Below are 15,155 nucleotides of genomic sequence, written 5' to 3'. Positions count from 1 at the left end.
AGGAAAAAACAGATAATTTGAACACATAAGACAATCAAGTAAACACGTATGGGGCTCCTAAGCATGTTACTAAGGCACCACTAACGGCATATCTTAAACCTTCGGCTTCGATACCGATCTGTCACACCCCGACCTAACGCGGAAATGCCGGGGCGCGAACTGATTGTTCACAGCTCTCAAGGTACTATCATGCAATATATAAAAGTGGCAATATCTATTAATTTAAATTAAATATCCAAATAAATTCAAACAAACAAAGTACACAATTGGAAATGAAAGCAACAATATAATTCAAATTTAAAGCTAAGTCCTGGTTTGCTCCTTCTATTATGAATATCTCTAAGTTCTTCACCAAATCTTGCAATTAATAGAAACGATAACCTACATATGCGTATAAAATATAAACAGATTTGTTAACACAAGGTTGAGTGAGTAAAACACCAGTTAGTTAAATACAGTATAATATAAAAAGAGCAAAAATTGTCCCTATGAGATATACAATCAAGTCAATGAGCAATTCATGAGTATCGGTAAGACCATTGCCTTGAGAGTGGGCTTTGGCTACTACGACAGTCTTACAATCATAATAATAATGTGAATATGATGGACCTCTCTCGGTTAGTTCAAATAAACAAGTTAACAAATAGCAAGTTAGGCAAATAAATGATAACATACAAGGTTAACAGTTTGCTAATGAGAATACTAATAATATATAAATAATGTAAGATACGCATATGTCCTCAAAACTTTTAAAAGATTGTAAAAGATGAGATTGATTATTCACCTTAAGTAAGTAAAGGAATGAGTTTGACAAGAATGATAAATAAACGTCACACTTGTTGAGAATATTAACGACAAATCCTAAGTAAGTGTAATGATGGAAAATAACTATGAATTAATATATGGATTCCATGATTGGGATAGATTTGAGATTGATCAGGTGTTTGTAAAATAATAATTTATTTAAATTTATTATTTATTTATAAGGGTTATTTTTAATTTAAACTGTAATAAATAATAATAATAATAATAATAATAGTATATAACTATTTGTATAACAATACATTTGTTTATAAAATACTTGTACCAATAATTATATCAACACGTTAAATAATAAGACATATTCTAAATATTTGTTTAACATTAAAAAATTTATTATTTTTTATTATTGTTAAAACCTTTGTCAATTTTTAATTCTTATTATATATATATGTACATATATATGTATGTGTGTGTGTATATATGTATATATATGCGTGTGTATATATATACATATACATATGGTTTTAACAAAAATACGAGAAAACGACTAATTAACATGCCGGTTGTGATAAACTATCAACTAATTAGTGTATTTATATTAATTATATATATTTTATTGATTTAATAGAATTAATATAATAAAGAAAAGGATTTCCAAAAATAAAACAAACCAAAACGGGCTGGGGGAGGCTCGAACCCACGCCCCCAACTCATCTAGCCTTGAACACACACACACACTCCCAACCAGCTTAGTTGAGGGGGGGGGGGGGGGTTGTCAATTATTATTAACATGAAAAAAAAAATATTTATATTCAGACAGATTAGAAACCCAATCAAACTATGAACCCTAGAAATCTCAATCGGCCAGTACACTTGATATTTTGCCGATTGATCATAGGGTTATTGTTATACACTTAATGATGAATTAAAAGCACATATTTATCACTTACAATGAACATGAATTGACGGTTTAAAAGAACATATAAGTGACGACATGAACAAGATCAAAAATAGGCACGAGCAAGCAGTTATAAAGTAATTAACTATAGGGTTTATAATTACGATGTATATATCAATGTGCAGACGAGTTATTGCAATAATATAGCTTCTATGTGTTACAATACAATTTAGGTTAGACGGTTTAGGTTATTATGCTAATACGTATCAAAAAGGATCTTGATTTCCTAATTAGAGATGTCCGTGAGGTCGTTTAGACTTGATGAACTATATGCATAGATCAATTCCAGCTTTAGAACGCAAATTAAGCTACAACAAATCCAAATGGGGCATGGGCTACGGGTTGGATCATGGGTTTATGGGTTTGGTACATGGGTTAGATAATACATTTGATAGATTTGCATATTGCTCCCTGGACTATGTATAAGAATCCATAATGAGGTCAAACTTTAGTCTAGGGTGTAATTTGTATATATTTGAAAGTTATTTTGAATAAATTAAATAAATATAATTAAAATAATAATAAACTAATATTAACTCGATAATTGCGTTATTTTCTTGATAAAATTACCCAAATACAGAAACGGGCCGAGTATCGTCTAACAAAATAATAAATGGAAAATCTGAGTTATCGGGTATTGGCTAAGCAAAATTCGTTCTTGTCACACCCCGACTTAGGGCCTAGGCGTGTGATTAATAGTTGGTACCTATTTTGTAAATATATCAGAGTTTAGCGGAAGTCTTTAATTTATATTAAAATAGTAATATATCTTTTTGAAACATTTGTATACTTATAAAATATTTAATTTTTTTGAAAAGATTATCGGATAATAAATATTCGAGTGTTTGATTTATGAACCTTGTTTGATTTTACAAATCATTTTCAAATATTGTTTATAGTATTTTAATGATTTAAAACTGAGCCATCTCTACCTTGCGAGCCTCTATCTTCTTGAATGGCTCTAAATCCTTGTTAGCTATACTAACTTTACTTCCTGTAATATGGGAAAAATACGTCAGCGATATGCTGGTGAATCGTTGACTCTAAAAACAGTTTATAAATCTTTCTTTGACTGACAAGATAGTTTTCTTGAACACACTCAGCAGAATCGTCTATTATTTCTGGGATTGTACCACTGCCATACACACACAATTACTGTTCTCCAGGAACTTATGCCCATTGGAGAACTTTTTATTATGATCTTTAGTCTGTGACCACGTAGCCTTGATTGATAGACAAGATTAATTATGTTTGGATCCAGACACATGTGTACTTGGTTTGAGTTGCTTTTATTTTCTCTCTTGTATGTTTGGATCACGTAATCCCATAAATCTTTATTTGACTGACTTTGTTTAAAATAAACAACCTGTTTATCTTGACTGAAAAAGGTTTAACGTATTTACCTGTGATTGTCTGTTCTAAATGATGTGGTGATCTCGTTTGAAAACCTTTGTGAATGAATGAATGATTGACCTATAATGAAATAGGTTTATATAAATACTCGGATCGTCTTTTAATCAAGCTACAGACCTTTAGTCTGGTTTTGATAGCTTTAAACCTTTATTGATCTTTTGTTTGAATAAGATACTAGATCTGAAATCTTTTTCTTTAATTGCTAATCATGTGCTAGGTTTCTTTTTCAAGAAGAAATGTCTATGATATGTTTCTTCTTCAAGAAGAAACGTCAATTATCTTTATCCTTTGTATAATATCTTATGTTCTTAATAATGAAGAAATAATATACTAACTATATCCTTATTTATTTAATATTCCATCTTTTTTACTTTTTAAAGAAACATTATTTTAACTACATCTTTGTATCTATAATTCTTGATCAAGGTCTAGGCTATACCCCCAATTAGGGTCTTAGCCATATAATAATAAAATAATCACTTAGGCAGAACCTCTGCCATATGCGGGTATACAGAGTTTATATGCCTAACTTATACGAGCAGCACTTTTACTCTATGCTGCGTACTAAGACTTTAATTGGCGGAACTTCGAAGCTTGGCACGCATTACGAGGTCGTTACGCGTTACGAGGTCTGTACGCATTACAAGGCTGGTCGTCGGGATTTGTCGGCATGAACTTCGAGGTGTTGTCTGTATAGGTACGGATTACGACGTTATGATTTGTCCGGTCGGGGCACATAAACCGAGGTAAAGAGAGATTAATTCTAGAGAGAGAAAGTATATCTAGAGAGAGTGTGGTTTTTGTGTGAATGGAATGAGCCGACCCCTTTCTATTTATAGCCAAAATTTCAGCCCATCGAGATACGCCATGGGTTAAGATATCAGAATTTTCATTTTTAGTCCCTCGTCTTCAGTAACTTGTCATGTCTTCGTCTTACCCGCAATGTCCAAAAATACTAAGGCGACTCTCAAGTGGCTCGTGCAAAGTGTGCCATCAAAGCGCCACATTACTCCCAACGCCCTTCGCCTTCGTCGTCGCCTTCGCCATAGCCATCGTCCCCGTCCTCGCTTGAGCCCAAGCCTGGACCCGAGCCAGTGCACGTCCGTTGCTCTGCACCCTTCGCTAGGACTACTTGGTGCATGCTTGGCATAAAAGAATATTATATGGAAACTTTCTTCCTTATAAAGTGCTTCCATTTATTTACCACTTTCCATGTGGAATGGATTCCATCTTTCTTATTTTTACCCATGTGGAATGCTTCCACTTTCTTACATCTTTCCATGTGGGATGGAGTTTCTTTTTTCCATATCCTTAAAATGAGATGACTTTCTTTTTGAATATTTTTATTTCCTTGTTTCCTTAACATGAAATAATTTTATTTCCTTATTTAAATTTTTCCATCACTTATACTTAAGAATAATTTTGATCCTTCAACTTTAATAAGTTATCAAATTTGGATCGAAATTTTGGGGATGTAACATCCTCCCCACCTTGGAATGAATCTCGTCCTCGAGATTCATTGTAAGTGATTTCTTGTTTACGATCAGATTCTATCTCATCCGTTCCTTTAGTTTAACTCGGATTGTTTGAATGGTTGCAATTTTTGATTTGTGGTTAACTTACATCTTTGGATGATGTATATAGTCAATAGTTCAGAATATCATAAGTAATTGTAAATTGCTAAGCACAGTGGCTAGTTGTGTTCAACATTTACTGATGTTCACGAAGTTGCTTCTTGGATTTAGTCTGTCGAATCATTTTAACTTACTCATCTTGATACCTTCCAAGATATTCATACTTGAGTAATGATATTCTTTTACTTCGTGATCTTGGCAGATTTCTTTCAGTTATCTCCATCAATCATTTCTTTGAACTTTCGAAGTTCGGATAATTGATCTTATTTGAGAACACATATTCTTAAGTTTTTGTTTAAATTCATTTATTTCATCTTTCTTTAGATGATGATTATTAAATAATATAGTCTCTTGTATTTAGAAAATTTTCGAGATTTAACTATATCTTTTTCTTTGCTTACAAACAATCTTCTTTAAAGGCACGATCTGTATGATAATATCTTTCTTTATATATTAGGGATTTAAATACCCTTATACGATTACATAATTTTTCGTTTTAAAACGAGATTACAAACAATTTACAAGAGTTAACTAAACTATTAGTTATTTCTAATGCCTTTGGATCTAGACTATTCATTTGGCATACTCTTGTATACTTTTATTCTTGATTGTCGAATGTTCCTTGTGCATTTAATATATTTATTTTAGCTTTTCCTTTCCTAGCACCGCTTTCACTTGCATTGCTTGTCTTATTTGGACTTTTTGAGCTGAAGTGTCTGTTTTCTCCACAGCAAAAACATACAACTGTTTTCCTCTTGCAATCGTCTTCTGAATGACCGAGTTTCTTGCAAAAGTTTCTTGTGATCAATGGAATATGTTTGGGAAAGTTAGTTGGTCTTAAACATTTTTCGTGATGTCTTCTGCCACAGCTTTGGCAGATTGGTCTTGTATATTTAAAAGACTCTTCCTCCTTTTCTTTGCTTTTCTTAGTTTTCTTTTCCTCGGTTTCTTCTTTTTTTACTTTTCCATTCTTATCCTCTTCTTGATTTCTGATAAGACCAGCCATAAGATGACCGGAAAATTTCATGGCTGAAACAGCGGTTTGAGGCAAATGAGATCTTACCATATCTCTAATTTCCCGAGGTAAACCCCAAATGTAGCGGGTTACTTTATTGGATTCGGGTATTACCAAGTGTGGTACCAATCTACAATACTCATGAAACTTAGTATTGTATTCCTTGAGATTAGTGCCTTCCACATTATGGTTCAAAAACTTAGTTTGAATAAGAACGGTTTCATGTATGGGACAGAAGTTTCGTAACACCAGTTCTTTGAATTCTTCCCACTTAAGTTGGTGCATAGTTTCTCTACCCTTTGACTTGATCAGGGTATTCCACCATTCTAAAGCTTCGCCTTTAAAGTATTGAGAGAAGTACTGAATCTTTTGAATCTCAGTACATTGACTGATGATGACGATTGACTCGATCTCCTCGAGCCATCGTGCAATTGATATGGCACATTTATCACCATAAAATTCCTTTGGTTCATAGGCTTTTAAGTTCTTGAAACTTCAGCCATGGATTACTAATTGTTTCTTGAATTTTCGATTGAACTTGCTCTCAGCATTAGAGCTATGAACACTTTCTTCATGATGAGAAGGATTTCGATATGGATGAGTTCTGGAAGATTTATTTGAATGCTCTATTTTACATTTGTGTGACCATTCTTTCATTGCATTGATGAGAGGAGTCATTGTGTTATGAACCATTTCTTGAATTTTGACTAGATATTGCTCAGGAATCTCCTGTGCAGGTTTTGTCATATCCTTGTTGCTTCATTGAATTGAAGCTTCATCATTATTCCCTTGATTGTTTGGGTTCGACATTCTGTAAAAAGAGAATAGATTTTTAGTATGAACAAAATTCTTATTTGTATATTAATGATTGAATGTTTGCAATGAATGTGTGACATTTGATATAAGTGAAAAAGATTGATTTGTTTATGAATGTTTAATTAAGTTCTTCTCATTTCGAGGGAATTTCTTTCTAATATTTCTAGAGGTTGTTCGTTCCATAATGACACAATCTACTTATTATTATTTTTTTGTTTTGAGAATTGGATGTTTGGGATAATCGTATGAAACGATCATTTTCAGAATGTCTTAATGATAGTAGTCGATGAAGTTCTTGAAAGGCATCAGTAATTTTGTTAAGCCGCAAATAATTAAGTACTGAGGATATGTTATTCTTGAAGAAAAGTCGGATCAATTATCCTTGTGAAGAGTTCCGGAGTTGTGTCGGGATCAAGGATCCTCAGTAATTGGTATTACTAATTATTGTTTCTTATGTGTAAGTTGATATTTAATAAGTTTAACGGCTCCAAGATTAGTCTACCACCAATTTCACTACTGGACCTGTTCAGCACGTGGTCAAATGGCGTGGATAAAGATAGTGGGAAGATGGTGGATTAGTAGGAGAAAGTTGTTAGTTTTTATTCTTGTTATATACCGAGTTATGATCAAACTAGGTTACGAACACACTCACTTACGGCACGCATTTCATAAACACTCTCATAAGAACTCTTTAAGCAGTTCATACACACACTTAGCTATTTGTAACCTTTGATCATAAACTCCACCTCTTGTAATCCGATTTCTTGATTAATATATTGGTGATAGACGATTTGTCATCACCCGGGGTTTGTGTGCTAGCGATCCGAACAAGATCAAGGGCTTTTCCTTGTAACAAATCTGTGTGTTTGTTTTTTAAGCTATTTCATAATCGTTATTATCATCATAGCACTAGACCTCACCTTACAAATTTGGTTACTTGATTCTTAAACGATTTTTTACCAAAACAATTTGGCGCCCACCGTGGGGCAATTGGAGCTATAATCCAGAAAATACCCTATCAATATTCAACCTTTTCAATCAATACCACCAACAATGGCCTCTCAGCAATCTTATGCTTCATCAACCATGCCTTCATCAGTTTCAGTCCCACCAAGATCCTCACTACCAATGCCTCATCAACTTGCGGGAGCACCAAGGACTACTGCTGCTGGAAACAAGACACAACTACCAGTCTTTCAGAGCTCGAAAACCACTGTTACCACTTCGGTGGTTAACTCTAACAATGATGTTTCTGCTATATTTTCATAGGTTAAAGCTTACATGGAGCAGCAAAGCAAGACTAACCAGAGGATCCTTCGGGAGATAGAAGATCTCAAAAGGACCAAGAGGCCAGCAGAGAATCAGAGAACTCTAATGCCTAAGATGCTGGATTTTGCCACTCAAGGATCATTGGCTCAACATGTGCAAGGATCATCTATCCTTCAATCAGGATCCATGGGTCAGCAAGCTCAGGGATCCTTAGCTTTCCAACAAGGATCATCTATCCTTAATCCAGGGTCATGGGTCTACAAGCTCAAGGATCCTCTCTCCCCCAGCAAGGATCATTAATCCTTCAGCCAGGATCCTCCGGATTCTATCTTCAAGGATCCTTAAACTCCCAGCCTCAAGGATCCTTCATCCAGAATCAAAGATCCTCAGAGGTACATGAAGGAGACTTATCCCCATGCAGACCATTGCCTCTGGTGGATCAACACCCGTAGCAGACGCTTCTTACCTCAGTTATTCCTCTGGGATGCCAACATTCACACAATAGAGAGGTAACTCATATAATCCTACATATTTAGATGCTAATCTTGGTTCCTTGTAAGATGTAGGTATCAACCAGCCTATGGCTAAGGAACTGAAAAAGCTTAAGAATATGAAATCCAGCATGCCAGGAGTGGTCCGTCCAATCCCTGAAATACCAGAGGGGAGCCATAAGCTGTCCAGATTTTCTCCACCATTAAGGTGTATGATGGGACCACTGATCCGGAAGAGCACGTGGCCCAATAGAGGGAGAGGATGGAGATCAATCCAATTCCTGAAAGACTCAAGGAAGCTTGTCTATGCAAGGGTTTCGGATCCATACTAACAGGAACTGCACCTAAGTGGCTGCTAAGTCTTCCTCCCTTTTCTGTTACTTCTTTTTCACATTTAGTTAGCTTGTTCAACAGCCAGTTTTCTTGTAGTAGGAAATTTGAAAGGTTAACTAGAGATTTATATAGAGTAGTCCAACTTAGTGATGAATACTTAAGAGATTTTGTTACAAAGTTTTGTAGGGAAGCCCTAGAGATCCCTAATCTTGATATGGCTACGGCTGTTGAGGCATTCAAGATGGGATTACATAAGGGCTCCCCATATTATGACGATTTTGTGATGACTCCTTGCAGGACTTTAGATGAAGTCAGGAACCAGGACCCTCAGATTTATATGACTAGAGGATGATAAGATGATCCAAGAACGGTTAGAGGCTCAAACGAAGAAAGAATCTCCTGACAAGAAACAAGGATCCTCATTCAGGAACAACAACTCGAAGCCTTACTCCAAGTTCAACAATCAAAATGTCCGGGCAGTCGAAGAAGGAGATGATGACATTGAGTATTATCAAAGTATTTTCGAGTATTGTTTTCTCTTTTGATATTCATGGTTTAATTTGTGCCATGAAGGATCTTGGAGAGAAAGCAAGGTAGCCTCAGAGAAACGAGAACCTGACGTCCTTCAAAGACAAATCCAAATGGTGTGCATTCCATGAGGACTTCGGGCATGTGACTGATGATTGCATTGGGTTAAGAAGAGAAATTGGTTATCTTCTGAGTAAACGCCACTTCAAGGAGCTACTGGGAACAAAGAAATCAAGGATCCAGGATCCTGAAGATGTCCCACAAAAATCAACTCCGCCCCCGCCCGATGCACAAGTTATCAATTTCATTTTCGGTGGCTCGGATATATGTGGAACCTTCTTCTCCACGGCCAAGAGACATGCTAAGGAGACTAAGTTGGAGAACTGAGAGTGACTAGTCATATCCACTACCTTGACGACTGACAAAATAATATTCTTTAATGAAGAGGATAAAACAAGCATCCAGGATCCTCATCATGACGGTTTGATTGTAACTTTATTTATTACTAACCGAAATGTGCGCAGGATCCTAGTCGATGGTGGAAGCTTAGTCAACATCATTCAACATGATTTACTCTAGAAAATGAACATCCCAGACTCGGATATCATCCCGAGGACATCAGTGCTAGTTGGTTTTAGTGGCAAAACCAAGAAAACAATGGGGGACATCAAACTCCCAATATACATTGAAGGGTTAAACTTACCAAAAATTTTGTGTTATTGATAATTTGTCTTGTTGCAACGTTATTCTTGGCAAGCCATGGCTACATGGAATGAAGGCTGTAGCCTCTACTTATCATCAGTGCATCAAGCTACCAACTCCTTGGGGAGTGGTAAGGATAGATGGTGACCAAATGGAAGCTAAGAATTATTATTCTTCATCCATAATGCTAACAGCTAAACAAACGATATCATAAAAACTATAGCAACATCCTTGGAACGTGCTGGAGGCTCGAGAACAGGACCTAAAAGAAGTATCCTTGGATCCCGAGGATCCAAACGTAAAAGTTTTCCTATGATCCAGTATCCCTAATGAGATTGAAGAGGATATAATATCCTTCCTCAAAAGAGGAAAATCCACATTTTCTTTCAAGCACTCAGACATGACAGGTATTTCAAAGGAGGTAATTACTCATAAGTTAGGCCTTGATAAATTTATTAAACCCGTCCATCAGAAACGAAGGAAATTCGCTCCTGAGGGGAACGCGATCATACAAGAAGTTGAAAAACTTCTTAAGGCTGGTATGATCAAAGAGGTTAAGTATCCTCGATGGTTGGCTAATGTGGTTGTTGTCTCAAAAAAGAATGGAAAGTGGAGGGTGTGTGTCGATTTCACCGATTTAAACAAGGCATGCCCTAAGGATCCTTTCTCATTACCACATACAGACTCCATAGTGGATGCAACAGCAGGATATGAGATGCTTACCTTTATAGTTGCTTCCTCTGGATTTCAACAAATTCAGATGGAACCATCTGATCAGGAATATACAACATTCATGACTCCTACAAGAATATATTACTATGTTGCCATGCCTTTTGGACTAAAAAATGCAGGTGCAACTTATCAACGCCTAGTTAACATGATGTTTAAAGACCATCTAGGGAAGACCATGGAAGTCTATATAGAAGACATGGTGGTCAAATCCAAGAAGGCTGAGGACCATCTTAGAGACTTGGAAGAAGCCGTCAATATCCTCGATCGGTATAACATGAAACTTAATCCATCTAAATCCACTTTGATGTTAAGGAGGGAAAGTTTCTTGGTTATATGGTCACTAAAAGGGGTATAGAGGCTAGCCCAAAGCAAATACAAGCTATCATCAACCTAAAGTCACCCATGAATGCTAAAGACGTGAAAAGGTTGACCGGAAGAATTGCAGCCTTAAATAGGTTTATCTCCAGATCTTCGTAGAAGTGTAAGGATTTCTATGATATCCTTAGAAATAATAAAAAGTTCGAGTGGACGGAGAAGCATGAGGCTGCACTCCAAGCTTTGAAGGATTACTTATCCTAGCCACCAACATTAATGATGCTAGTAGATGGGGAACCCTTATCCTTGTACCTAGTTGTCTCGGGTAATGTTGTAAGTGTTGTACTTGTAAGGGATCATGAAGGGGCGCAACATCCTATTTATTATGTAAATAAAAGTTTTCTAGATGTTGAAGCCAGGTATTCTCATTTAGAAAAGTTAATTCTAGCACTTATTATGGCTTCTACTAAGTTAAGGTATTACTTTGAAACTCATACTATAATTGTGAAAACTAACTATCCTATCAAGAATGTTCTTAGAAATCCAAAGATGTTAGGTAGGATGGCTAAGTGGGCTGTGAAGCTAAGTGCATATGATATCCAATACGAGCCAAGGAATGCTATAAAGTCTCAATCATTAGCTGACTTTGTGGCTGATTTAGTAGTGATATACTAAAGGAAGCAAACTTGGAGGTTCAACAATTAGAAGAAACCAGGGATCCTTGGATCTTGTTCACAGATGGAGCATCTAATGTAAGAGGAACGGGATTAGGTATCCTACTAAAATCGCCACAGGGGACATAATACCCCGGTCTATATCCTGTGAGTTCCAAGCTACAAATAATGAAGCAGAATATGAGGCTCTAATTGCAGGTTTGCAACTAGCTAAACACATGAAGATCAGGTATCTTCAGGTGTATATAGATTTATTATTACTAGCTAACCACTTTAATGGCTCATATGTTGTTAAAGGTGAAAAACTATCAAATATTTAGATATTGTGAAAGAACTGTCAAAGTTCTTCGAATCTTTTAGTATTATACAGGTACGTAGGAAAGAGAATGCTGGGGCAGATGCCTTAGAAAATATAGCTTCATCTTTGAAGATTCCGGAAGCCACGAAGATTCCAATCATCCACATACTATCACCAGCAATAGGAGAACAAGAAGTTGTGGAGATAACAAATAACAAAGAGATTGTTCTTTGGGATCCATTATCCTCAGATAATCAAGGATCTTGGATCCTCCCAAACAAGAAGTTCATTAAAGATGGAGAGATTCCCGTGACAGAGAATCCTAAATCCTTCAAACTTAAGGTATCACAACACATTTTAATACATGATATTTTGTATAGAAAATCTCTTGCGGGTCCATACTTGAGGTGCATTAAAGATCCTGAAATTCAAACAGTGCTTAAAGACTTTCACAAAGGATATTGTGGTAATCACACTAGAGGCAGAGCTCTATTTTCTAGGATTCTAAGAATGGGGTACTTCTGGCCAACCATGAAGAGAGATGCTATGGAATATTCAAAGAAGTGTGATGCCTGTCAAAGACACGGTAACATCTTACACCAACCAGCGGAACCTATGTATCCTATATCCTCATCATGGCCTTTCATGAAGTGGGGCATGGATATTGTGGGTAAGCTACCTAAGGAACTAGGAGGAAAAGTATTCATGCTCGCAATGACTAATTACTTTTAAAAGTGGATAGAAGTAGAAGCTTTTGTTCAAGTCCGCCAAAAAGAGGTGATATCCTTCATTAAAAGAAATATTATTACTAGATTTGGCATCCCATCAGAAATTATTTGTGACAATGGTCCCCAGTTTGTCGGGAATAGAACCACTAACTTTTGAGAAAGTTGGGGCATCAACATGATTACTTCCACACCAGTTCACCCTCAAGCCAATAGCCAAGCAGGATCAAGTAACAAGATCATCACCAACAACTTGAAGAAGAAACTTGGATTCAAGAAAGGCAAGTGGTCTGAGGAACTTCCATATGTTCTTTGGGCAGATAGACAACACCAAAGAATGAAACAGGGTAAACACCCTTCTTATTGGTGTTTGGATTAGAAGCCGTAATTGATAGGGAATAGAATTTATGCTGATGTCCTCTATCCTTGAGTAATTTATGGATCAATTATCCTTGGGATATGCTCCAGGTTATAAAGGATCAAGGATCCTTGGTATTATATGTTTACTAATGATTGTATTTGAGTGGTGTTGTGTTTGATAGATATAACGGCCGGATGACTTGGTCATTCTATTTTTGTGCTACTGGACGACTCCCTCACGTGGTCAAAAGAGATGGAACAGCTAGTGGGAAGAGTGGCGTGATAATAGAAGTTATAGTTAGTTATGATTTTTGTTTATAAACGAGTTATGATCAACTAAGTTTTACACTCTCACTTACTAGCGCACATTCGTATGCATTAGCTCAGAATTCTTTGTAACCACACACACTTAGCTTTATCGTATTCGTTGATCATAAACTCCATCCATTGTAACCCGATTTTGATATTAATAAAGTGATGATAGACGATTTTTAATCACCCGGGGTTTTTTTTCCTTTGATCTAATCAAGATCAAGGGGTTTTTCCTTGCAACAAATCACGGTGTTCATCCTTATTTCGTTTACACAACTGTTATTGCTATCATAGAACTATACCTCACAATTACAAATTTGGTTACACTATCTTCATCCGATTTTTGACAAAAATAATTTGGCGCCCACCTTGGGGCAATTGGTGCTATAATACATAATATTTCGCATCAATTCTCAACCTTATTACCTATACCATTTTCAATGGCCTCTTAATCAACCTCTGCTTTATCAACCATGCCATCTTCGGTTTCTCTTTCATCAAGAACTTTGCCACCGATGCCTCCTCCATTGGCGGGAGAACCAAGGGCTACTACTTCTGGAAACAAGACACAACTACCAGTCTTCCAGAGCTCGAAAACTACTGCTGCCACTTCGATGGTCAATACTAACAATGAATTTTCTGCTATGTTTTCACAGGTTAAAGCATACATGGAGCAGCAGAATAAGACTAACTAGAGGATCCTTCGGGAGATAGAAGACCTTAAGAGGACTAAGAAGCCGGTAGAGGATCAGACTCTTCTAATGCCTAGGATGCTAGATTTACCACTCCAGGATCCTTGGCTCAACATACGCAAGGATCATCGATCATCCAACCGGGATCCATGAGTCAACAAACTCAGGGGTCCTCCGTTTTCAGCAAGGATCACCTATCCTTCACCAGGGGTCCATGGGCCAGCAAGCTCAAGGATCCTCAATTTTTCAGCAAAGATCATCGATCCTTCAACCAGGATCCTTCGGATTATATAATCAAGGATCCTTCAACCCCCAACCTCTAGGATCCTTCCTCCAGAATCAAGTATCCTTCAGAACTCAGCATCAGAGGTCTTCGGAGGTCCATTAAGGAGATATTATTCCCAGGCAGACTATCGCTTATGGTGGACCAACTCCTGTAGCAGACACCTCTTACCTCAGCTACTCTTCTGGAATGCCAACCTTCACACAACAAGGAGGTAACATGCATAATCCTATATCCTTAAATGCTAACCATGGTTCCATGCAGGATGCAGGTATCAACCAAGCTATGGCTAAGGAACTACAGAAACTCAAGGATATGATATCCAGCGTACCAGGGGTAATCCGTCCAATCCCTGAGATACTGGAAGGAAGCCACAAATTGTCCAGATTTGCTCCACCAATCTGTGACACGGAGATCCCGAAACGCTTTCAAACCCCCAACATGAAGGTGTAAGATGGGACCACTGATCCTGAAGAGCATGTAGCCGAATACAGGGAAATGATGGAGATCAATCCAATTCCTGGGAGGCTCAAGGAGGCTTGTCTATGCAAGGGTTTCGGATCCACACTAACATGATCTGCACTAAAATGGCTGCTAAGTCTTCCTCCCTTTTCTGTTAATTCCTTATAACATTTAGTTAACTTGTTCAACAGCCAATTTTCTTTGCAGTAGGAAATTTGAGAAGTTAACTAGTGACTTATATAGAGTTGTCCAACCCAATGTTGAATCCCTTAGGGATTTTGTCACAAGGTTTGGCAGGGAGGCCCTAGAAATCCTAAATCTTAACATGGCTACGACTGTTGAAGCCTTCAAGATGGGGCTAAATAGGGGCTCCCCCTTTTA

The sequence above is a fragment of the Bidens hawaiensis genome, unplaced genomic scaffold, assembly GCF_021521415.1.
Source record: "Bidens hawaiensis isolate Kalapana, Puna unplaced genomic scaffold, B.hawaiensis_p1.1 tig00002617_1, whole genome shotgun sequence".
NCBI classification, from domain to species: Eukaryota; Viridiplantae; Streptophyta; class Magnoliopsida; order Asterales; family Asteraceae; genus Bidens; species Bidens hawaiensis.
This window is presented reverse-complemented; position numbering follows the sequence as displayed.